Raw genomic sequence first — 26,115 nt, 5'->3', positions numbered from 1 at the left:
TTGTTACAGCAATCTTTTTTTTTTTTTTTTTTTTTGCCGTACGCGGGCCTCTCACTGTTGTGGCCTCTCCCGTTGCGGAGCACAGGCTCCGGACGCGCAGGCTCAGCGGCCATGGCTCACGGGCCCAGCCGTTCCGCGGCATGTGGGATCTTCCCGGACCGGGGCACGAACCCGTGTCCCCTGCATCGGCAGGCGGACTCTCAACCACTGTGCCACCAGGGAAGCCCTGTTACAGCAATCTTGACTTTGAGTTTAACAGATGGGATCACAGTATCCAACGGTCGTCACTCTTTGTCATGGCCTCCCAGTCCTCTTTTTGCATCTGCCCCTCTGCCCCTTGCCCACTCTGTCTGCCTAGACCTGGCTAAAAGTGGGACCAACGCAGTAAGAGCTGAGGACTGGGGGAACAAATAACTCTGACCTGAGTACATGTCAGCCCTCCAGGCAGCATGAGACACAGCGCCCTGACAAGTCAGGAGGGGAGCGCCCGGGCTGGTTGGAGTCTCTCTGTGGCCCTCAGTGCCTCATAGTTCAGACTTTAAGCCTCTAGGGAAGATGCATAGAGGAGGTGGCCCTCCCTGAGGTCTTGGGTTCATTTTATGAATTAATAGCTTCATGCTTTCTGAAAAGACAAGAGTACTTTAGGAGTCAGTTTTTGTCTCCACTGCATGTATTAAATTGTTCAGTGTATCCCATTGTAGCATCCCTGGGAGGAAGGTAGGGGTATGAAATGCCTGTAAAGAATCTGGTTTTTCTTGGATCTCTAGCGGACCTGGTTACAATTTTTCTTTTTTTTTTTTTTTTTAACATCTTTATTGGAGTATAATTGCTTTACAATGGTGTGTTAGTTTCTGCTTTATAACAAAGTAAATCAGTTGTACATATACATATGTTCCCATATCTCTTCCCTCTTGCATCTCCGTCCCTCCCACCCTCCCTATCCCACCCCTCTAGGTGGTCACAAACCACTGAACTGATCTCCCTGTGCTATGCGGCTGCTTCCCAGTAGCTATTTTATGTTTGGTAGTGTATATATGTCCATGCCACTCTCTCACTTCCTGGTTACAATTTCTTATTTAAAAAACCCAGTGAGAAAATACCAAGCTGAGCCCTCTTCCCCCAGAGGAACTTGTCTGAGGCTTCTTCTGCCCTGGACACAGTTTTTAGAGCTCTGGAGGCTATTTCTGAAGGTCCACTCTCCTTCCTTTTAGTAAATCTCCTGATTTTTCATCCTTAACCTCCTGGGTCTTCCTCTCTCCTCTGCCTCCAGGGTATCAAGGCGTTGGTCGTCTCCCCGGCAGCCCAGCCCAGCCCTAATCAACAGGGTAGAGAGGGGGAAATGTTTCTGTCTGCCTGCCTCCTTCTGGTCCGTTGCTCCCACAGCTTGCATTTTAACTGATAAACACCCTAGGGTTAGGGTAGGGGCCAAGGTTAAGTCACAGCGCTCTTCTTTCCCTAGCTTCCCACCCCCCCACCCACCCCCACCCCCCCCCCGCAACGTTCACATCCTAAAGGGCAGCTCGGTGGTGGGGGGGGGGTAGCTGTGGAGGTGGAGGTGATGAGTGCTTTGGAAGCTAGCTGTGAGACACCCCACTTCTGTTCGTGCTTACTGAGCCAGAGTCCTGCTCCCTGCTCGGTGGTCTTTGTATTCACTTATAATTCATTCAATAAGGGATTCGGTCAATAAGATCAAACCCCCCAGGCTTTGTGCTGGAGGCTGGGATTGCAAGCGAGAGAGGTGAGATATTGCTTCGAGTTCTGGAGTCACGCTTCCTGGGCTCACACACCAGCCGCGTGACCTTGGGGAAGTTCCTTCATGTCTCTGTGCCTCAGTTTCCTCCCCCGTCAGCAGAGTGGGGTGGTCCTGAGGATGAAGCAGGAAGCACTCCAGTCTGGGCCTGGCACGTGCTCGGTGCTCCACAGCTGGTGCCCTCAGTCCAGCGATGACAGCTCTGCGGTTGCTGCTGCCACCCGCTTCTGAGTGAGCTTCAGTGGGTTGGACGACGGGGGGCGGGGGGGAGCGGTCAGCACTGCAGCTGCTGCCGCCTGGAGGTCTCACTGCCCTTCCAGGCCCGATTGATCCTGACACCCAGGACTGCCCTGTGGGAAGGCAGGTGGTCCGCGGTGCCGATTGTCTAGGAAACTTACTAGTGATCCATTTGCCTGGGACCGCACCTCCCAAAGTGGTCATCGGCGGAACGCCCCCCTGCCCGCCTCCCCAGATTCTCCAGCAGGGACCCCCTCGTGCTCTCCCGGGTGCAGCTGATGGGGTGGTCCCTCTGCCTGGGGGCGAAAAGTTTCTCCAGTTTTCCTCACTCGCACACCTGTGGGGTTGTAATGGGGTCTCTGGTGGCTACAAGCAGAGCTGGATCTTAACTTCAGTGGAAATAGGCGTGAAAGGGGCTCAAAACCGGGCCACAATCATTGCAGTTGCTGGGAGCCGGGAGGAGACGTCCATCCTCAGTAGATACAGAGCAGACCTGTGTTCCCGCTGGATTTTTGATTTTGATCTTGGGCCTTTGTTCCTTAGGCCTCCAGCGGGCAGGGGTGTGTGTGTGTGTGTGTGTGTGTGTGTGTGTGTGTGTGTGTGTGTGTGTGTGTGTGTGTGTGTGTGTGTGTGTGTGTGTGTGTGTGTGTGTGTGTGTGTGTGTGTGTGTGTGTGTGTGTGTACTTGCCCTGCTGACTGGTGGGTGTGGGCGAGGAACTGGGAGAAAGGGGTAGTTTTCTGAGGTCCAGGGAGAGGCTCACAAGTGTGAAGAATCTTTAAAAATCCTTCTAAAAAATGCAGCATCCTTAAATGCGGATGTAATGGGGCAAAATCCCCGCCTTTGGACTTGCTACAAAATTTGCAACAAGGGTCAGAGACCCTAGGGAGGACTGGCCCTGGCCTGACTCCCAATTTTATGTTTTTATGAAGTTTTAGTTTTGTAGATGTGCATTTCCTTAAACCTTCACCAGCCTCTTTGAGGTTCTGGGTCTGTACACTAGAAGACTGACGCTCTTACTGGTAGTATGTATGGCTTGCTCTCTGGAAAGACTTGACTTTTCCTATTCCCTGTTTGTACGAACCTTAAATTAGTAACACTTTGGGAATCTTTTTTTGCAGCGAATTTCCTGGATGTCTGTTTGTGGTTATTTTGAAGTGGCAGGGCTGGGAGGATGTGCCTTGGGGGCCTGCCCGCCGGTTCTCTGAGGAGGTGGTTTTGCTTTCAAGCAGAACCAGGTTTACCATCTCCTGGAGCTCCAGAAATAGATCCTTATTCCAAGATAGTAGGCAGCGTGCTAGAAGCAATTAAAAAACCTCTGTCGTTTGATCCGCATCTTATCTTGAGAAACTGCTTGGAGTGTCTGGTGATCCAGAAATCAGAAAGAGTGTGGTTTGCTTTCACATCAAAAGAGATACCTATCTTCCAAGCTCACTCCCACTCTCTTCCACTCCTCATGTATGCTTGCTTTCGTGCCCCTGTAACAAATGAAATACAGAAAGATGAACGTTTAAACGGGAGTGGAAACTTTCAGCCACACATATTCCTGAGGCCATCGGTGGTGCAAATGGGACGGTTAAGGACAAGAGTGGTGGGGGTGATACCGGGGCGTGAGCGCTTGTTGAGAAGCCAGAGGAGAGGACCCCTGCCAGGACCCCAACTGAACCTCCGTGCTGAGTATCCCTCCTTAATCCTGCAGCCGGGAAAGGCAGGGTGTATGCCTGTGTCCTTCCTCAGCCCCCAAAGGATGACTTCAAGTGCAGGAAGAAAATACTGCAACTTCTCTTTCTACTTATTATTAACTCATCCTTTTTAATTTCTAATTTTCAAGCAAGTTTTATAACGTACATAATATATCAGCGCAGTAGCACCTGTATATAATTTACAACTAAAGACGTATCTTATTGGGGGCTAGTGATTTGTGATCAGAGAAGTTGGGAGGCCACTGCTCAGAGAAATGATGACACAGCAGGGAGAGAACAGTGCTTTGCAAACTTGAATGCACGTGACTCATTGGAGATGTAGTTGAAATGCAAATTTGTGTTCAATAGGTCTGGGCTGGAGTTCCCCCTTCTGCAGTTGGAGGGTTGACTCAGAAGGAGGGAAATGGTGTTTCTCCCCCCCCCCCGTTTTTTTTGCCACAGTATCCATTCATCCGGTGTCTTAGTCATAGTGTAACCTGGAAGCCAGCAGGGGGTCAGGAACAGATATTCTGGAACCTCCTCCCCAGAATGTCCCAGCCTTTCCCCTGGCGCTGCATGGAAGTCCCTGTGTGGTAAATATCAAAGAGGTCCTGGCATCTGTTCCCATCAGGGATGTGTCATTGCCCTGGGTCATATGACGTTGCTTTGCTTGGTCCAGATGGCCCTAACCCTCTGCAGTGCAGAGGGAGAGGAGGGGGAGGGGGAGGGGAGGGAGGAGGTGAGCGAACAGGTACGCCCCGTTAAAGCCGGCCCCCGCCCCTCCTGCCTTCTGTGCATTCCCTGCACTTCCCTTTCCTTGCCGGCCTTGTCTGGGCACTCTGAGACACAGGTGACACGGTTGGTACCTACCTCTTCTAACGTTAACTAACATTGGCAAAGCACATTTCGACACTGCTGCCTAAAAACCACAGCTCCCCGGGCCTAGAATTCCTTTTACCACTTTGTAAATGAGGAAGCTGAGGCCCTGAGTGGTCAGCCGACTCATCTAAGATTGCAGGGCTGGGCAGCAGTGGAGCAGGGCAGGCTCTTCCCGCTGCGTGCTCGCTTGTTCTTTATGTTGGAGTAAAAACTTGTTTCTATTCTAGGAGCCAGTGAGAGCTAAGAGGATTGAGTTTTTGAGGACTTCAATCCTCCATTCATTCATCAGATAAGTATCTAGGATGTGTCCAGTCTTAAGTGTTCAGAATTCAGGGATGAACAAGGCAGTCCTTGGCCTTAAGGAGGGAAACAGAGGAGCAAAGATGCATCTACCAGCCTGTTGGGTGCCGTGATGGGGTCAGGTCTCTGTGCTGCTGCGGGTTCCCGTTGCCATGGAAGGAGCAGCAGAGAAGGTGAACTGGCAGAGCGTTTAGGCTGAGACCTCAGGGTCTCAGCAAGATAAGGGGGGTGGGGGGAGGGGGATGGCAGCAGGGGACTCAGTGTGCAGACACTGGAATTTCTCCTCAATTCGACTGAAACAGAAACGATGGTGATTAATACATTTGAAATTTAGTAACGATAATCCTAATGATTTATGCCGGTTGTTATGTCTTCTTGCTAAATCAGCCTATTTACCCACTAAGGAAGGTCCCTCTTGAACGCTGCTAATATTGTTTGTTCTGAAATTTACTTTGCTGTTAATACAGCAGCTCCCTTTTCTGTTGACTCGTGTTTGCGTGCTCTAGTCCCCCCATCCTTTTACTTTTAATGATGCATGTCTTCATACTTAAGCCGGATTTCTTTTCGTGGGGCTTGCTTTTTCTTTTTATCCAGTGCGATGTGTCTCTTAAGTAGTGTTTGACCCTTTGCACTTAACGTAGCTGTGACTTGTCCTCAAGCACAAGAACAGAAATGTCCCCTCCGGGAACCGAGGTGGGAGGATTTTCTTCCAGTCTGTTCTGGGCCAGAGCCTGGATTGGGTTCGGCCTGCTGGCTCTAAAGAATATTTCCCCAGCATTGGGCCCCAGAGTCTGTGACCTCGGGTCTGGAACCCATGGAACTTGGTCTTCAGGTTTGGGAAAGGAGTTGACTGTGAACAGACAGCACAGTCCCCACCGTCCCCATCCTCACACCCATGTCTCGCCATTTAGAAGCCCCACCTTCCCCCTTCAAACCCCTCTGACTAGAAGAAGCCCACTCAGGAGGCTCGTAAGCCCACTTCCTCCATGAAGCCTTCCTGGGCTGCTGACTGATGTACAAAGGGGTTTGGCTGTGGAAGGCACGCGCGTTCAACACCAGCCTTGTGGTGGCCCAGAGTGTGGTAAGCTTCCCCAACACAGCATGAGAAGAGTCTCTTTGAAAAGAGAATTTCTAACGTTTTCCCTGAAGCCTCAAATGTAACAGCCAGGCCTGGTTTGGCACGTCCTGAAGCACAAGGGGTGGCCCTGGGCGTGGGAAAGGTGGACATCCCCCCCTGTGTCTGCAGCATCCGAATGGAAGGTTGCTCTCCAGGTAAACATCTGAATGCCCTGTTGATGCATCCGGTCACCACTCAGCGTCCTTGTGGTTCAAACACTAAATTCTCAGACCCCTAACGAGACCCAGCAGTCATTGGGCTGGGAGACATAAGAGGCTTGGTTTCTGACAAGGACCAGGAACACATGGCAGGTGATGGGTCACCAGGACCTGGGCACTGAGGACCAAAGTGATTTACCAGCCCCCCAAGGTCAGACAGCACCTGGGAAGCAGCAGCAGGACAAGATCCTCCACCTCCAGGAGTGCTGGAGCACGTCTGCCCTGTCGCTCCCCAGGAAAGGCCCCTCTGTGATGAGCCTGTCTTCACGACCTGCTCAGTCACCAAGGCCCGTTATTCAGGCCTCCCAGGACCCCCTCACACATTCTTCCAACTGGGGACGTCCTCCTCTCTCACCCCTGTGCTCCCCCTTCCCGCACTTGACACTTCAGATTTCCCCTCACAACACTTCCTCCACGAAGCCTTCCCAGACTGCTCGTGGAAGAATTGAGCGTTCTCCTCGCTCCTTCCACCAGGCCCTCACGCACTTCTATAACAGTCACTGCTTGTGTTCGTGTCTGTGTCCACAGCGGCCCATGGAAGGTGGCTGTGAGATTCCGTAGCCTCTGCGTTCCCAGGGCCGAGTGCATCTAAACTGGAGGGAGAGCTTGTCAAGAAGGCTGTGCGTGCTGTCGGCGTCTTGTGTGTGTCTAGCCCGTCAGCGTATACTTTCAGCACCCACGTTCTGGGGGGCTATGCTGCCCGCTGTGTTGGATGCAGAGAGAACATTCAGGCTCTGAACACACACGCACAACACAGATCCACGCATGTGAAAAGGTGCAGACAGGATGCCAGTGTTTGATGTAGTACAGGAAATAAAAGCTCACGGGAACAGCAAGGGAGAGATGCTAAGAGACACGGAGGACATGTAGGGATTGGACAGAAAGGAGGAAAGGGATTTCCGGAAGGTTGCTCTGTAGAAAAGCAGAGACAGGCGGGGGGGGGGGGGGTGGAGGGTGAAGGGGGTGGGGGAGGGCATGTCTGGGGGAAGAAGCAGATCTCTGGCCCAAGTGGAGGAGGCGCAGGGGAGAGAGGCCCCTGCAGAGGACCTGCAGTGAAGACTGAGGAGGTTGGAAGTGGTCTTAGGGGAAGTAGGGAGCCAGTGATAGTTCCTGAGCAGGGGGAAGGACAGAGCTGAAGTACCGTTTTAGGAGATGAGTGTGTGAGCGGTGTGTAGGTTGGACTGGAATAGGGAGGCTGGGGGAGGAGATGGGAAGTGACGACCTGTGGTCTCAGGAGCTTCGAGGGCTTACATCTGACAGGAGACAGTAGGAAAGGAGAACACAGATCACTTGTATGAGTGACCTTACGTAAAATAGGGTCTGGTGACTAATTAGCCGTGGGGATTGGAGGGGCCTGGAGGAACAGGTTATGGTCAGAGGAGGGACCAGGGATCACCAGTTGGGCTTCTAACCTCCCTGAGCCTCAGTTTCCTTGTCTGCACACTCAGGGAGCTGGGGCCTGGTGACTCATCCTGGTCTCCTGGCACACGCCTGCTGTTTACATCGTTTCACTGACCAGGCCTGTTTACCGGAAGCCCAGCCCTCCCTGCTCTCTTCCCGTCTGGCCGCATCACCTACTTTTCCCATTCATCCAGCATGGGGCTTCTTAGAAGAGTCCCAGCACCCCAGCACCTGGCCTGGTCTTGGCCCGGCTGTCCAGGCAGCGTGTCCCCAGGTGCAGCTCAGGTTCCGTCGAGTGAGGGTGGCCACAGCCCGGGCTGACCTCCTGGGCCTGCTGCCTGGAGCTGCCCGAGGCCCCGGCCAAGGAGGCTGAGATGGAGCCCAGCTATCAGGCACATGGTCATCCCTGCCCCGGACCGTGGGGACTGGCCGGCGAGGCCGGAACTGAGCGCTTTCGGTATGGCGGGACGAAGGGCGGGTGTGAAGCCACCTGGCGCTCTGTGGGGCCCAGGGGCTCCGAGTTCCCAGTCTGCAGGCTTTGCGGGTGATGCCCGGACCTGGGGTCCTGGCGAGCCTCAGGCATGGGCCTGTTTGGTTTTTTTCAGTGGAGATGAATCGGACCCAGCGTCTCTCCTCGGACACCAGCATCACCTCTTCTCGGGTTCCCGCACATGAGGGAAATCTCTCTTTTTCATAGGGAGAAGCAGGAGGCCGCTATTGAAGTGGTGATAAATTACTGACAGATTGTGAAAAATTACTGACAGATTGTGAAACGTTGACTCGGTCTTGCTCTGCGCCCTCTGTCCTTTTTCTCTGCAGTTTCAGGCTCTTTCAGGGGCAGATTGCCAGGTGTCACGGTCAGAATCCCAACGCATCGAGCACTTAGTTCGTGCAGGTGTCGTCCTGGATGTTTGCGTGCGCACATTCAAGCTCTAGGAGTGAGGTCCTAGCATCCTCAGCCCCGTTTCACAGAGGGTGTCGCTGGGCATGGGGAGGGATAGAGCCCAGAGTGATGGCCACTCCCCGTGTCACTGGAGCTGGAACGTGACCAGGAAGTTTGGCTCCGGAGCCCTTACCCAGGAAACGGCTTTGCTCCATGAAAGTCACTGTGGAGGAAGGAGAAAGAAAAACCAAACAAACCAGAAAGGGCTTTAATGTGGAAACACAGATATACATCTCATTGTGTTCAGAAGAGGAGGCGATCCAAATGGTCAGGAAGCAATGAAAAGCGACTCCATCTCCCTAGTCATCTAGGAAATCAAATTAAAGCCACCATCAGACCCTTGAACAATGTAGGGGTTAGGGGTGCTGACACCCCCCAACCCCCCCCCCCCACACACACACACATAGTCGAGAATCCACCTACTGCTATCTCTGCCTCAAAAACAGAGGAATTGATAAGTGACTCACCCAAGGGCAGGAAGCTGACACAGTTTGGAGCGAATCAGGACTCAAACCCTTGTTCTTTTGATTCCACATATCATGATCTCTGAGTGCCACAAATGTTTCCCCACCCTTAGTTAATTTAAGGGTCTGTAAAATGAAAGCACAGGTACTCTCTTTATTGAAAAAACTCCACATAAAAGTGGACCCACACAGTTCAAACACATATTGTTCAAGGGTCAACTGTCTGTCCCTGTTTCAGCCAGGATGGCTAAAAAGAAAGAGACCAAGTATTGAGGAGACTAGAGTGACAGGAACGCTCGTCTGGAGGTGAAAATTGCTATCATCATTTTGGAAAATGCTTTGGCCATATTTATCGAACTGTGGTCCAGCGGCTCCAGCCCTCGGTGTAGACCCACAGGAATCGTTTCTGTGCCCAGACCTGCAAGAACGTTCCCAGCGGCATTATCGCAAGAGCCCCCCGGTGGAAACCATTCAGCGTTCCGGCAACATGGAGAAAGAAATTGTGGTACATTGTGCAATGGAACAGTGATCACGAAGGAACCACGGCTGTAAGAGGCGACACAAAAGAATCTCACGGGCACAGCGTCGAGTGCATAAAGCCAGACCCAGGAGAACAGTAATGTGCTGCTCTGCTGACGTAGCGCTTGAACCAAACAGACTAATGCATTATCATAAGTGGGTGGTGACTGGCAAGGGCACGGGGCTCCTGGGGTTTCGGGAAGTGACCTAGTTCTTGCGCGGGCGATGGTTACGCAGGTGGGTTCACCTGGAGCTTTATCGAGGGGTGCATTTTTGTGCGTATGTTACAAAAATGAGAATGAGATGTTGATTTTAAAAATGGCTCGGGGGATTGGAAACCTGGGTTCTAGCTGCCGCCAACTTGTGAGTGCCTCGGGCCAGCCACCTGCCTCTGGATCCACTTTTCTGGGAAGTTGATGGCCCGGACTAGGTGGTTTGCAGATCTCTCAGGGCCGCAGAACCATCTCTTTAAACAAAACCTCACCTGAAGTCTAAGTACATGAAACAGATCGAGTGGGTTGGGAAGAAATCGGGGATGAAATCAGGACGGGAGATGCAGGTGCTGTCTGGCCAGGGCTGGGGAAAGCAGATGGGAGCCCCCTGACTGCGTGCTCTTGGGGGCTTTCCGAGCTGGGCTTCCTGGGCTGGGAGCACCTCTGAGGCCTCCTATGACTCCGGTGTGCAGCGCTAAGAGCGCCTGCAGGGAGCCACCCCAGCGCTTGTGGTTCTGCAGTGGCTTCTTACAGGACACACTTCCGAGCTCTACAGTCAGCCCGAACCGGGAGGGTTCGGGCTAACTGCGTTGCTCTGTCTCCCAGTGGACAGAAATTCAGCCGCTACCTGGTGACTGACATGCAGCCATTCACATCTTTGTATGAATTCCTCGTACCAGATTCTCTTTCCCCTACACATAAAAGACTCCAGTAAAACCCAGTTAATGGGAAGCTTTGGATGCAAGCATGGGGAGTATGGAAAACTCTGGGAGGTGGAGTGCATCGCAGAGAGCTCCGGGCACCTGCAGGGGTGCACGTGAGGGTGGATGTGAGACGTGGGGCTGGTGTGAAGACTCCAAACATGGGAGGGGCCAACGTACGGAGAAGCTCCCGTCGGACTTGGATGCCACCTGGGTAATAATGGGAAACGTGAGGCATCGAACACCAGTGATGCCCAGACTCAGAGAGAGAGCCCGTTTGTTTATTCAGGCCCCATTGCTTAGGCCTCTGTGGGCACACGCTGCCCAGCACAGCACCACCCGCTCGTCCGGATGTTTACGGCACACCTACTGGGGGCCGGGCTTCGTTCGTCCGGAGGCTTCATTAGCGGCAGAAAGAAACAAAAATCTCTGCCCTCATGGAGGAGATGAGACAATAAACAGGATAACGTAACACGCACGTTAATGGTGATAAGTGCGCAGGGGGGGAAATGAAACAGGAAAGAGGAGTGTGAAGTGTCGGGGGGATGTGTGTGTGTGCTAAATCATAGTGACGGGGCAGGGGTGGTGGTGGTGGTGGTGGTGGTATCACCAAGTGACTTCGGCAGGGGGTGCGGGAGGGGAGGAGGGGGCCTGTCACGTGGACAGAGAGCTCCTCCCGACACAGGGGCCTTTGGCGATTGCACTGGAAGGCAGTCAGGTGTTATTTCTCCTGGGGGCAGGGAGTGGGTATCTTTGCCTTGAATTTGTCTGCTGGATCAAGGGATTTATTGCTTTTGGAGCAATTCCAGGCCTCACAGGGCAGGGCACGCGCGGAAGTGTCTGAGGCCCCCTGCGTGTGTTTGGCCCGTACTTGCCTCTTCTGGCCCAGAGGGCACTCTGCGCTTCTGCTTCTGCACATTGGGCTGGTGGGATTTGATGTAGGACTTTGGTCACTGCTGACACCACTTTTTTTTTTTTTTTTTTTGCCGTACTGCGGGCCTCTCACTGTTGTGGCCTCTCCCGTTGCGGAGCACAGGCTCCGGACGCGCAGGTTCAGCGGCCATGGCTCACGGGACCAGCCGCTCCGCGGCATGTGGGATCTTCCCAGACCGGGGCACGAACCCGTGTCCCCTGCATCGGCAGGCGGACTCTCAACCACTGCGCCACCAGGGAAGCCCCACTTTTGAAACAAACTGCCTTGGGAAATGGTCTCTAGTCCCAGTCTCCTCCTCCCTACTCTGGTGACTGCTGTGGAAGGCTTCTCCACCACTCCGGGTCCTGGGACAAGTTATTTAATCTCTCTGAGATTGCATCCTTATCTCCAGAATAGCAATAGTTCCTCCCCAGTTGGGTAGTTCTAAAGATGAGAGATAATCTCTTTTAAGTACTTAACACAATGCCTGGCACATTCAATAAAAGGGAGCTGTGATGAATTTATTGGCTAGCAATAAAAATAGCTAATACTTCCTGGGCTCTATTTTCTACCCTGTTTTACCAGTGAAGAAACTGGGGCACAGAGAGGTTAAGTTCTTGGTCCAAGGTCACACAGCTGGTAAGTGGTGACTTTGAACCCAGGCAGTCTGGTTCCCACCAGGGAAGAGCAAGAGATGAAGGTGAAGCAGGCAAAAGCTGGAACTTGTAGGACCCTATGCTGCTCTTGAGCTCTCTCTCCAAGTCCCTTACTCTGTGCTGGGAGCTTTCTGATCATTTATCAGCTAACAGTTTGTTCCCTTTGGTGCCGAAAGGCCACATCTACAAGCAGAAAGATTGGGGCATGGGGAGGAGACCCCCCAGCTGGAGGAATTTTCCTGTCCCTCCTTCCTCTCCTCTGGGGTGTCACCATCAGTTCGGGCCCTCAGAGGATGGTGTGGAGGCCCAGGAAGGCAACGGGCAGAAGGTGGGGGAAGAGAAGGAACCCATCCCCCTGAGTTCTACCTGTCGGAGGCTGGGTTTTTGAATGGTGAGGAAGCTGGCGCCCCAGGAGCCCGAGGTGGACAGGAATCCTGTTGTCTGAGCGGGTAGGTACGGGAGGCACGAACAGAGGTGTGCATGGGAGCCAGACTCAGTCAAGGCAGACAGCGGTGCTGGCGCTGGAACCCAGTGCTCCTGCCAGTTTGGTGAGTTGTGAGATGACCTCTGAGCCCCCTGAGTGACAATGAGGCACGTGACTAGCTCCAGATGGGGAGTGCCCTCTAACAGGCGTAGAGTGAGATCAATCTAAGTGACAGGTACGACTGCACGGGAATGATTGGACTCTGAGCATTCAGCCATTCAAAGTCACCAGCTTTTAGAAATGTCTGGAATTAGCGCTATTTTGAATGAACAAATGAATGAATGAGTGAGTGAATGATGTATATGTAAGTCAGTGTGGACTCCAGGGCAACAGGCAGTCCAAAGGCATTCAGACCGAGGGAAAAACATAGTACTATTTTTTCCCCCTAAGGATAACGATAATACAGGCTTACTGTAGAAAAGCCAGGAAAGTACAACGAAAGAAAGGCATCACCCGCGTTTCCCTAACATAGAGGTAGCTGTTGTTATCACTTCTGGGAATTTCCTACTTTTTTCCAAAAAGTTGATCATGGGATGTATGCAGTTTGTACTCTGACTGCCTTACTTTTAAGGATTCAAACTTAAGATGGTCTACTCGGTTTATTTGTTCTCCGGAAAATGGCAAATTGTTGAATGTGTCCCTAAAACTAAGGCACATCCTAATCATATGCTATAGAGGCTGACCCTTGAACAGGCGTTTGTACACCCATGCACGTTCACCACAGCCAAAAGGGGGAGGCAGCCAAGTGCCCATCAACGGATGAATGCATTAATCCACACAGCGGGATAATACTCGGCCTTTGTGGAAGAAAGGACTTTGTGACACGTGCTGCAACACGTGTGAACTCTGAGGACATCACGCTAAGAGAAATGGGACAGTCGCGAGAGGGCAAATACATGGATTCCACCTCTCTGAGGAATTGAGAGACAGGAAGTAGAATGCAGGTTACCAGGGCCGATGGAGAGGGGGAGGGGGCTTATCCTTTAGTGGGTGAGAGTTTCGGTTTGGGAAGATGGAAATTTCTGGAGGTGGATGGGGGTGATGGTTGTACCGCACGTGGATGTGCTCAGTGCCACTGGACTGAACGCTTAGGAATGGTGAAATTGGTAACTTGTAGGTTACATATATTTCACCAGAAAGAAGCAAAACAGGGCAAAAGAGTTGGGGCCGTGGAGCCTGGCTTCCAGCCGTGGTGTCTCTGCTCGGGTGACTCTTCGTCCCCCTCCTCCCCGCGGCTGCCTCTCTAACCCCTGACCCGTCCTCTGGGAAGTGCGAGTCTGTGCATCACACACAAGAAGAGGGGAGGAGGAGGGGCAGGTAGCAGAGGGGAGCCCGGCACACACTTGGGGCGGCTTGGAATCCTGACACCACCTCTGGGAGAAGCAGGGCCTCCCAGATCACAGGCCCGATGCCTCCCACGGGCTGGCTCTCCGCCCACTCCTGCTGCTCCAGGCTGCGGACATGGAGCCTGGCTCGGGGCCCCGTGGGGGCCAGTGGAGGAGGCGGCGAGTTGGCCCCAGGCTCTCCCTGGCTCAGCTGGACGATGCCCAAGTGTGGGTGAAGTTTGTCATCCAGTCCAGGGTCTGGGGCCAGGGTCAGGAGGGCAGAGGGCCGAGTCTCTGCCAGACAGTGCAACCCCATTGCCGGTGCCCCAGGGACCCCACTTGCTCCACGGCAGGGTCAGCCGGAGTGTCCGTCTGTCCCTGTGGACCCACCCTGTTGGCCTCAAAAAGTGGACATGGCCGAGCCCTGCAGGGTCTGAAGCAGCAGAGCCCTGCGTGCACACGTGTACATGCACACACGCACGCATGCACCCAGGCCCATCCCTAGGTGACTTAGTCTTTACCTGCCACCCCAGCTGCTCTCATGGGGGGTGGGGAGGGGACTCCCAGTGATTCTCCTCGTCTCCGTTGGGTGAACGGACCTCGTGGGTAAATGACCTTTCGGGGGACTTTTCTAGCCTAGCAAAGCAGGTAGAAGGGAATTTTCTCTGGAAACTACCTAGTAGTTGAGTATCCTAAGAATTTATCCAGCCTTCTTTGAGAAGGTCAACGCAGTTCTTCATTCTCAAAAGCAAAACAAAACAAACAAGGACAAGTTTCAAGGCTGGTAAGTGGCTGGTCATAAGGCACGGAAAAGAAAAGCCTGCAGGGCTTCCCTGGTGGCGCAGTGGTTGAGAGTCCGCCTGCCAATGCAGGGGACACGGGTTCGTGTCCCGGTCCGGGAAGATCCCACATGCCGTGGAGTGGCTGTGCCTGTGAGCCATGGCCGCTGAGCCTGCGCGTCCGTAGCCTGTGCTCTGCAACGGGAGAGGCCACAACAGTGAGAGGCCCGCGTACCGCAAAAAAAAAATAAAAACAAAAACAAGAAAAGGCTGCAGGTGTAGCAGGAACACCGACACCGAGAGGTTCACTTATTCTAGATTTTTTGGCTCACAGATCTCTCCAAAACACCAACAAACTCCATGGCGATTGTGTCTACTAGTTGCTTCCCATGCAGATATGTCTTGTTTCCTGAACAATACATAAAGCATTTGTAGTCAGATGCCACAAACTTCTCCCAATCCCGTGGCCCCAGCCTGAAGCTCAGCATAGGGCTGGTTAGGTGTGGTGCAAATTAGGATCTTGATTTGGCTAGACACAGTGATCACTTGAGAGGCTCTTAAGAAACTGCAAAGCCTAAATCCTGCCCAGCAGTTCTGACCAAATGGGGTTTACACATCGGATGTTTGGAAAATGTCCTCTGGATGGTTCTCATGTGTCCCTGATGCTGAAAACCAGTGATCTGTATCATGGTTCAGGTTAAGTAATCAGTTTTGCATATTCACTCGTTTTTTCCCCCCTAGATTATCCAGCCTATCAGCCTGGGATCTCAAGTTATTGAAACCCAGGACATAACAAACCTGATTGAAATAGCCAGGAGGCTAAGGCCTGGCTTTCCATGAGGCTCAGTGGAAGAAACGCGTGGGTGACCAGGTCTTGCGCCAGAGGGTTTCCTGCTGAAGTTGCTTCACTTCAGCAACTCTTATTGGCCCATGAGGCCTTCCAGTTCTCTCCATACATCCTCATTTGATCTCTCATTGCTTTGGGAGGATTATGGAAACGACTGCTGTTTTAACCCACGGTCCATTTACAAGGCATCCCGGGCCAGGCTGTTTCTGCAGGGAGCTCATCCCATCCACGTTACCTGGAGGCTGTAGCACCTGCCAAGACCCATAAGTTTCTTCTCCGTTTGGTGCCTCTCCTCCAACCTCCAGCATGGAGCTCTTGAGTTCCCTTGTCAAAAAAAAAAAAAAAAAAAAAAAAGGTAATCAGAAGACACCCCTATTTATAGTTGCTAATATGCTAGTCATTTACTGTATCCCTTGTTTTTGTTAAAGTGTTATTTAACCCAAACTTGCACTGGAGGTCAGACTGAGAAATGAGAGCCTTTGTCTTCCTCCAGGAAAACTGTCTGGATCAGCAAGTAGGTGAGAAGGGGCAGTGAGGGCTGCCAACCTCAGGCTCCCTCCCCGGGGAGTTAAACCTCAGGGGCCTCTTCCTTTGGGTGACACGGGGGCTCCCAGTGGCCCCTCCTGCCTGAGGGTCACCGGCAGACCTCCAGCCCAGACCCGCCGTCCTTCCCGTTTCTTGCCCCCATTAACCAGTTTCACCCACACATATATATTTCTTTTAAAAGGGTTTCATTTCAGGAGGCCGATGGGGCGCAGTGGTTAACGGCAGCGACTGTTAACTTTGCGGCAGGCACATCTGGGTTTGAATCCCTGTCATGTGAGCTGGTGCAGGATTTCTACCTCTCAACCTGGATTTCCTTCTCTGAAAACTAGTGACACCATTACTTACCTGATTGCATTGTTGAGAAAATATATGTAAAACTTGAGCATAGAGCTTGGCCCAGATTTAGTGATTGATAAATGGTAGCTGTTTTAATAATGATTACTATTATGGTTATCAAATAGTTGTTATAGTATTGTATTCTAGTCATTATAAAATATCTTAAAATACATTCACAAAATGAAAATCACCTATAATTCAACCACCTAGATCTATCATTTCTGATCTATAGACACATCTAATATATTCTAGAAAGTTGAGATTCCACCAGCATTCCTTTTTTTTCCCCCGTTGCAGAGCAGAGGCTCCGGACGCGTGCAGGCTCAGCGGCCATGGCTCACAGGCCCAGCCACTCTGCGGCGTGTGGGATCCTCCCGGACCGGGGCACGAACCCGCGTCCCCTGCATCGGCAGGTGGACTCTCAACCACTGCGCCACCAGGGAAGCCCGCCAGCATTACTTTTTAAAAAAAATTTATTGCAGTATTGGTATAGTTGATTTACAATGTTGTGTTAATTTCTGCTGTACAGCAAAGTGACTCATTTATACATATATATATTCTTTTTCATATTCTTTTCCGTATGGTTTATCACAGGATATTGAATATAGTTCCCTGTGCTATACAGTAGGACCTTGTTGTTTAGCCATTCTATACGTAACAGTTTGCATCTGCTAACCCCAAACTCCCATTCCGTTCCTCCCCCACCCCTTTCCCCTTTGGCAACCACAAGTCTGTTCTCTATATCCCACCAGCTTTATTTTATGTGTAATTTCCTTGTCGCCGTATTCTGCTATCAGCAGTACACCTCATATATGGCACGTGACAGTGTCCAAAAGACGCACTCACCGCGGCAGTGACACCATCAGGGTCCAGTGACTTCTGTGTCTCTGGCTTTTATCCTTTTCCTCCTTATTCCCTGGTGCTGAGTTTCTGACCACTCACTGTGGAGCTGGGTCATCAGGTTGGGTCCCCTGCATTGGCTGTTCGTCCATGGGGGTGTTTTCTACTCTATTTGTGCACCCAAAGGACGCCCTTGGAGCCGGTGCTCTGCCTCCCTCTTGTTCCGAGTGAGTAGGGTTCTCCCTGCACACTTCTGCCTGGCAGCCTTGTGCCTCCGCCTCCTTCTGGGTGTGGGTGTCTTTCCAGCTCCAGAAGCAGCAATCTGGGGGGGCCCAGGCCAGGACGCTGAGTGGCTCGGGCCAGTTTCCTAAAGACCAAAGCAAAGAGAGAATCCCCCTCAGCAGGCAGACATGAAGGGACTCAGGGATCCCCCCCGGAAGAGACCAGCCCCTGGAAGCAGATGTAGGCCACGAGAGGCCAGTCCTGAGCCCACCCACCGCGTGCAGGGCCTCGGGATCTGTACCTGATGTGCTGTCTCTTCAGCTTAAGGGCTCGGATGCCGGTTAAGTCAAGGACCACGGGAGGGGCTATGCTTTGAGCCACCCAGCAATCATTGATAATCTGATGGGGATGGGGTGCAGATTCTTTTCTGGAAGCAAGCTTGATAAGGATGAAGAGAACAGGCCACAAAAACTGCCCAACTGAGGGGGCGAGGAGGGCGGTGGAGGAAGGCCAGGGCCTCAAATGTGGTCCCTCTGGTCCCGTCCATCTTCCCTCTGGTGTGGCTGGACAAGTGCTCAGTCTGGGAGCTGAGGCAAGTCACTCTGTGGGGCTCAGGCCTCACCCAGTTATACTATCAATAGTTCCTTCCTCCTTTATTACAAAAACCCCGGAACCCTTTCCACAGTGATATAAGGTCTTGCTGATTCTCCCGCAAGAGCAGGAGCCCTGTCCAAGTTTTCTGGGGTGGCTCCATTGAAGCTGTTGGGGTCTTCCCTTGCTTTCAGGGATGCAAAGAGGCCAAAATCAAAAGTTTTTTTTTTGTTCTGGTGGTGTTTTTGGTGGTATATAAAAAGAGAAATGACTTTAAGTGAAGCTTTTTTGTTCTCAATTATATTATTAACATAATAATTGTGTATGAAGTCTGTATTAGAATTTTGATGGTGCTCATGATACATCTACCAGTTAGGAATGCTTTTGGCTAGAACTCACAGAATTCCTGACCATCAGTAGCTTAAACCTAAAGGATGTTCTTTATTGTTTTCCATCGAGAACGGGTCAGATGGTCACAGCCAGACCTGCCAGGGGGAGTGGCTTGCGGATGGGACGGGAGGCAGCTTACCCTGAAATTGGGGATTTCCGCCTCCCCCATCTGCCCAAGCGAGGTGCAGGCAGCCGGGGAGAAACGGAGGGGCTGCAGGGCGGGCAGTGGGCCACGTCTCCACATCCACTGAAACAGATCTTCAGCTTTCGGTATTTTACAGCTAACACATGCTATTTGATTTACTTTGGTTATGGAAGGGAAACATGAATTTTCAACAGGTGAGTTCAAGAATAGCATTGTAGGGACTTCCCTGGTGATCTAGTGGTCAGGATTCGGCACTTTCACTGCTGAGGGCGTGGGTTCCATCGCTGGTCCCGGAACTAAGATCCCGCAAGCCACTCAGCGTGGCCAAAAATAAAAAATTAAAAAAAGGCATTGCACGACTGTACCCGTTTGGGTTGGAGACGGGACATATAAACCTCATTGGTCTCGTCTGAGTGCAAAGCTTAATAGCTTTCCCCACTCTTTTTGTAATAAAAGACTATGTCTCCTGAGAGGGGTTTGTTGAAAAACTGTGTTATCCGTAAAGGATGCCATGGCAGAGACTGCAAGCATTCCCCCAACGTCCACGGGCCCCCCTTTCTGAGCAGCAGAATCCTGGGCATTTGGTCCAGATAAAAGACTGAGTTTCCCTCCTGACTTTGTGGCCAGTATGGAAACCACGTTCTGGCCAGTGAGGTGACGGGGAGGAGTTCCAAGACTTCTGCAGAGTGTTTTTGTTTTTGATTTTTTTTAATATTTACTTACTTATTTGGTTGCACCAGGTCTTAGTTGTGGCAGGCAGGCTCCTTAGTTGTGGCATGCAAACTCTTAGTTGCGGCATGCATGTGGGATCTGGTTCCCTGACCGGGGACCAAACCCGGGCCCCCTGCATTGGGAGCACAGAGTCTTAACCACTGCGCACCAGGGAAGTCCCCTGCAGAGTGTTTTAAAAGTAAAAAGCCAAGTATCCTTTATGCCAGTATATTTTGCTCTACATAACTTTATAATATTTAAATAGTGTAATATGTACAACATAGCGTATGTTACACTGTTTAATATAGTGTAATACATCTGACATGGCTTATGTTACACCATTTAAAATATAGTAAATGAGGAGAGAAATGTTAGGCAACTATTCTAGGCTGCTTCTCTACAGATTACCTGTTTCCTGTGTGGCAGGACTTTTCTTTTCTTTTTTTTTTTTTTGGCCAAGCCACGTGGCTTGTGGGATCTTAGTTCCCTGAGCAGGGATCAAACCCAGGCCCTTGGCAGTGAAAGCTCGGAGTCCTAACCACTGGACCGCCAGGGAATTCCCATGTGGCAGGTCTTTTGTTGCCAACAAGTGAAAAGTTAAATTAAATGTAATTGCCATTATACATTATCTTTCAACATTAGGTTTTGAAATATGAGAGATGCCGTGATTTGATGAGATGCGTGCAAATTCCAACCCTGAGAAAGAGCCTCTTGAAGTGAATGTGCAGAATTACTACCATTTTAGGTGCTCCATGAACTTAAAATTCTTTTACTACCATTTTAGGTGCTTCATGAATTTAAAATTTTTTTTGAGTTTTGTTTTTTGTTTTGAAATAATTTCAGACTTACAGGAAAGTTGCAAAAATAGCACGAAGCCTTCCAAGATAGCCTTTATCCAGATTTTGCAAATGTTAACATTTACCCTATTTGATTTCTGCTTCTCCCTTTTTCTCTCTCTTTCCCTCACTCCTCTGCCTGTCTGTCTCTCTCTCCATCCATCCACCCATCTGTACATCCTTCCATCCACCCTACCCACCCTAGGTGTGCCATGTAAGTGGAATCATACAGTATTTGTTCTTTTATGACTGGTTTATTTCACTCAACATAATGTCCCCACAGTTCATGCATGTTGTAGCAGACGTCAGAATTTCCTTCCTTTTTACAGGCTGAATAATATTCCACTGTGGATAGACCATATTCTGTGTATCCATTCATCTGTGGATGGACATCTGGGTTGTTTCCACCTCTTGGCTACCGTGAAGAATGCTGTTTTGAACATGGGTGTGCAAGTAACTCCTCGGGATCCAGGCCATTTATTTCTTAGAATATCCCCCTATCTGGGTTTGTTTGTTGCTTCTTTATGATTAGATGCAGCCTCTACGTTTTTGGCAGGAACACCCGGGGAGTAGTGCCGTGTCCTCGGGGTAGGTCTTTGTGTGGTAGGTCTTAGTCTTATTCCTGCCCATGTTCACTTTGATCCCTTGTGTAGCATGGCGTCTGCCAGCTTCCTCTACTGTGAGGTTTCTATTCCTCCTCTGTAATTAATAAGTGTCTTGTGGGGAGATACTCTGAGATGCTGCAACTATCCCATTTCTTGTCAAACTTTCAGCCACTCGATGACTCTTATCTGAAATAATTATTACCAAGTAGTGCCTTACAAATTCATCATTGCTTTTACGCTTATTTGTTGGCGTTCTGTGTAAAGAGACGCTCTTTCATCTCCTGCACCCATTCATTCATTCGTTTTATTTACAGATGAATGGATTTGGGGATTCTCATTTTACTCAGGGTTATAATCTATTACTATTATTCATTTTGTTGCCCAACTTGTACCAGATTTGACCCGTGGAATGCCTTAAAGTAGGCCTTTGTGTCTTTTTTGACATCTCCTTATCATTTTCTCATGAAGTCGCATGTCAACGTCAATGATTCTTGTGGTTCCCATCTTTACACAGTCATCCCTACAGGGTATACATCAAATACCAAATAACTGAGACTAAGTTTGTCTAAAGCTGTACCGTGGCCAAAGCCCTCAGAGCGGCTGCCGATAGTTCATCTGAGCAATAAGCCAGCCAAGCCTCAAGAGCACACTCATCTTGCGCCCTAACTTCCGTGAACACCGTACACGCTCGGATGCTCTCAAGCTGTTTTATTTTGGGCATGTGTGTTGGTTGGGTCCTCGGGAAGCAGACAGGAGTCAGAAGTGCAAGAGATTTATTGGGGGTAGTGCTTGTGAAAAATAAAGGGAGAGGGTTGCAGGCCTGATACCTGTGACCGGCGAGCTGGGGGGGGTGCGGGAAAAGGTGGAGGGCGTCTCTGAGAAGTCTCTGCCAGCCCCGGTGTAAGCCTCAGTGCAGAGCTTGCCCGTTGTGGGCAGAAACAGCCAGGCCCTGGTGCCCTGCTGGGCTCAGTCCTTACCTGGGAGCTGCCGGGAGGGGCGTGGCCTGGGCTCCGAGGCCACCACGGATCCCGAAGTGCTGTGGCTGGAGACTCATTTAACTGCACCCCTCATAGCTGATGAGCAAGTTCTTTCTTAAAGGGAGACCGGAGGGGCATACCTCTAAGGCTGCCGTAGGAAAAATATTTAAAGATTGTGTTTGTTGATTCAAACATGAGAAAGTTGAAACAGAACTAATTTCTACACGGGGGGTGAACATCCTCTTGGGGTCCCACACGTTTGTCATTCCCTGAGATTTCAATCATCACTAGATGGGAAACGCTGGTCTAGGTGTCTAACTCCGTTCTCGTCTGGGGTTTCGAGCTGGCGTCTCTGATTGGTTCAGAGGGACCGTAATGGTCTCAGTTGCCCCAACGGGTGACTAGAAAGAATGAGTCGTCAGCCGGGATCACCGGAGGGCTGTTGTATTCCAAGGGGCTTGTCAGAGTAATGTTCCACCCAGTCTGTGGCTCCTGGCCCCTTGGCTACCCAGGCTGATCAGATGTGTGATTAAATGCTGGGTCAGCAGCTTAGTATCGTGGTTCACGATTCACTTAGTATCGTGGTTCTAGACTTAAAGACTTTACAACGGAAAAGGGCCACTGAGATCATGAGGTCGTTCCACACTTCAGGTGTACAGAAGTGCCCTGCCCCAAGTCACCAAGTTGATGAGTTGGGCCGGGGGCTCACAATGGGGCAGGCACTGTGTCATCGTTCTGTCCCATCATGGTCCCCCGTAGCCTCCAGCCCACAATCGGGCTTCTGATCCCGGGAGCAACACAATGCAAGTCAGCTCCCCTGTATCAGTACCTGTTTATCATTTTATCTCATCATCTTGTTCTTTATCTCACATCTAGTTCTTTAGCTGTTCCTCACAGAGTGGCTTCCAGATGGCTGGGGCCTTCTGATTGCCTTCCTCTGGACGTGTCTGAGTTCGTTACCTTTCCCTTAAAAGGCGTCTCCCAGAACCGGACACATGCGCAGCATGGTCTTAGCACAGCGATTACAGACCCCCCGCCCCTCTAACTTGAACGCTAGGCATAAGCACGGCCCAGCTGCTGTAGGCTTTCCAACATCTACTCAGTGCTGTTTCATAAAACCTGCATTTAAACTTTTTTTTGGCTTGATTTGGCTCTATTTTTAGAATGTTTTCCACCGGGAGAAGGAAGAAGTCCAAGGGGGAACAGAGAGGGGAAAGGATGTCAGCTCTGATTCGGCAACTGCAGAGCTGCACGCGCCATGGGGCGTAAGCAGGCTTGCGACACAGCCTACTCCCCACTTTCTCAACCTTGGCTCCTGGTGCGTCGCCCTGGGCGCTCACCACACGGCAGAAGGTGGCTGCCTGTCAGTTCTGTCCTCACCAGGGTCCTGGGTCGGGAACCTCGGTTGTTTTGACTTCGGCTCTTCTCCGTGTGCGTGTGTGTGTGTGTGTGTGTGTGTGTGTTGAGGAAACCAAGGGCTGGAGACCAGGTCACATGTGTGTGTGTATGTGTGTGTGTATGTGTGTGTGTGTTGAGGAAACCAAGGGCTGGAGACCAGGTCATGTGTGTGTGTGTGTGTGTGTGTGTTGAGAAACCAAGGGCTGGAGACCAGGTCATGTGTGTGTGTTTGTGTATGTGTGTGTGTGTGTGTGTGTGTTGAGAAACCAAGGGCTGGAGACCAGGTCATGTGTGTGTGTTTGTGTATGTGTGTGTGTGTGTGTGTGTATGTGTTGAGGAAACCAAGGGCTGGAGACCAGGTCATGTGTGTGTGTGTGTGTGTGTGTGTGTTGAGGAAACCAAGGGCTGGAGACCAGGTCGTGTGTGTGTGTGTGTGTGTGTGTGTGTGTGTGTGTGTTGAGGAAACCAAGGGCTGGAGACCGGGTCGTGGAGCCTCGAGGAGAAGAAGTCTACTAGCACGCCTCTGCCACCGCCTCGGGGTGGGCCTGGATGATTCAGAAAATGCTAATCTTCATGTATGTGTTGAGTACTGGAGTGTTTGCATGAGCACTTTTCGTGGTACCTGATTTGACCCCCTTCCCCACCTCGCAAGGTGCACAGGCAGTGATTATCCTGATTTTCCAGATGAGCCAGGTGCTCACCAGGGCGAGCGGCTCTCTGTCCCTCTCTGAGCCCTGGGGTTCCCTGAGTGGTTACGGAGGCTACTTCCAGCCCATGATGTGAGCCATATAGCATCACTGCAAATACATTTTTCCTTCATCCAACATACTGAAGATGTCCCATGTGCCTGACATGATGGCAGGCTCTGGTGATACACAGATGAATAGCTGTCTGTGTTTTAAATGCTTATAGTCTAGTAATTGCAACCCAGTTTCTATTTGCATTTCATTGAGAGCAATTAGAATCCTTGGAGAAGTGGAGGAGATGCTTCCAGACCATCTAGAGGGCTCATGGGCAGAGGAGGGAACTTGGGTCCAGAGAGGGCAATCCCGTGACCTGGTACAGACAGGGTCAGGGCGGGGTCCAGGCTCCCAGTCCTAGCCCACACCCCTCCCCACCCTGCAGTCTCTTCCGTGCCCCCCACTCCCGCTGAATAAGCTTTGGAGACCAGACAGGGCTGGCTTGCATAGTTGAGGATCCAAACCTGGGTTATCCATAGGTTCCCTAGAATTGCTTTTTGCCAGTCATTTCAAGAGCCTGGCTGTGGTATTAGCAGTAAGTGTTATGGTGTCAGTCAGCATTCACTCCTCCCTAGAACCTGATTCCTTTCACATCATGGGGCCAGTCCACTCTTGCTCTGCTGTGTGCCGTGGAAGGCTGTGTTCATGCTGCTTTAAAGCCTAGGAGTGGGCTTCTGAGCCTGAAGAGTGCCTGTCTCATGGGGACACGACAGCTGCTCACACAGGTTGGAGGGTGGGCATCTGCCCTGGAGGAGGGGGCAGGTGGCAGAGAGAGAATTGAGGAAAGTTGCAGGAAGGGACATTTGTCTGTCTGGCCCGCAGCCCATCTAATAATAGAATGACTAGGCTGAAGCCACAGGTTCAAGCTGAGGCTTTGCGGGAGGGCCGTCAGATTTCTAGACTGGGGTTTCTAGATGCGGTGTGGAAATAGCCTAGGGAGCATGCAGGGTGTGGAGGGCGGGGAGGTAAGCTTTTCCAGCAGCAGAAGAAGGTGCCAGGTGCGGGCGGCGGAGCGGCTGGGAGCCTGACCCTCTCTCCTGGCTCCACCTTCGCCTCCCAGCTAAAATCATCCTTTAGCCGGGAGATTGTTTAGCTAAACACTGGGGTTCTGCTGCTAAGGATGATGGGAAGAGTGGCTACTGGGGTGAGTGATGGCTAATTTTATGTGTCAACCTGACTGGGCCAAGGGATGCCCAGGTAGCTGGTAAAACATGATTTCTGGGTGTGTGTGCGTGGATGTTTCTGGAGAGACTGCCTCTGATTCAGTGGACTGAGTAAAGCATATGGTCCTCCCCAAAGTGGTGTGCACCATCCCGTCTGGTGAGGGCCTGGATGGAACAGAAGCATGGAGGAAGGGCGAACTCGCTCTCTCGGCATGAGTTGGGGTGTCCATCCTCTTCTGTCCTTGGCATCGGACCTCGGAGCTCCTGGTTATCAGGCCTTCAGATTCTGAGTGAATCCCACCTGATTTCCTGGGTCTCCAGCCTGCAGACGGCAGATAGTGGGACCTCTTAGCCTCCAAAACCATATAATGAGTTTCCTTTTGTACATACATACATACTTCTCAGGAGAACCCTGACTATTACAGGAAGTAATGGAACCTCCCAGCTATGTGATGGATTTCACTGAGCAGGGTGGAGTGGGGGAAGGAATTGGGGAACCTGTTTTCTAGCTTAGATGCCACCACCTGGCTGAGAGTTCAGGGAGAGGTGCAGGTTCTGGAGAAAGCTGAAGGCTCGCTTTGCACAGAGCTCTTGGCTACAAAATCATGATCCCACTGTGTGCCAGGGCTCTGCTGTGCACTCTTCTTATGAAAACCCCATTGTATATAGGTGGGCATTGTCCCCAATGCATTGTTGAGCAAAGCCACTCTGGTACAGCAGGTCACACCCGCCTGCTGTGAAATGAACACGATGTGAAATGATTTTGTTCGGTCTCCTCCCCTCTCCTCCTTCCCCACACCTTGGGTTGTTGATGACGAGGGGCCTGGGTTAAGGAGCAAAGTGGGGGAAGGCTGCCAGTTGGCAGGTGCAGACCGGGCTGTGGATGCAGAGGTCTGGGCTGACCGTGTCTTTTCTGTTTTTCTCCGGTCTCTCGAATTTGTTTTTTCCTGGTCTTTCTAGCATCCTCTTCCCCTCTGTCTTGTTAACCACCCTGTCCTAACTTGAACAGGTTTAATATCTTCATGTTTCAGATCGCTCTCTGTCTTCCCTCATCCGCTGTCTTTTTTTTTTAATTGAGGTGAAATTCACATAACATAAAATGAACCATTTTAAAGCAGACAATTCAGTGGTATTTAGTACAGTCACAGCGCTGTGCAACCCTTGCCTCTCTCCAATTCCAAAACGTGTTC

At 51.2% G+C, this 26,115-nt stretch overlaps 1 protein-coding gene across 2 annotated transcripts in view; it reads left to right on the top strand.

Annotated features, from left to right (window-relative positions):
- The window catches only part of PFKFB3 (6-phosphofructo-2-kinase/fructose-2,6-biphosphatase 3), an 83,886-nt gene that overhangs the window by 21,438 nt on the left and 36,333 nt on the right, over positions 1-26,115 (top strand). The window lies entirely within an intron of this gene.

The sequence above is a fragment of the Globicephala melas genome, chromosome 2 (genome assembly GCF_963455315.2).
Source record: "Globicephala melas chromosome 2, mGloMel1.2, whole genome shotgun sequence".
Lineage (NCBI taxonomy): Eukaryota > Metazoa > Chordata > Mammalia > Artiodactyla > Delphinidae > Globicephala > Globicephala melas.
This window is presented reverse-complemented; position numbering and strand designations above follow the sequence as displayed.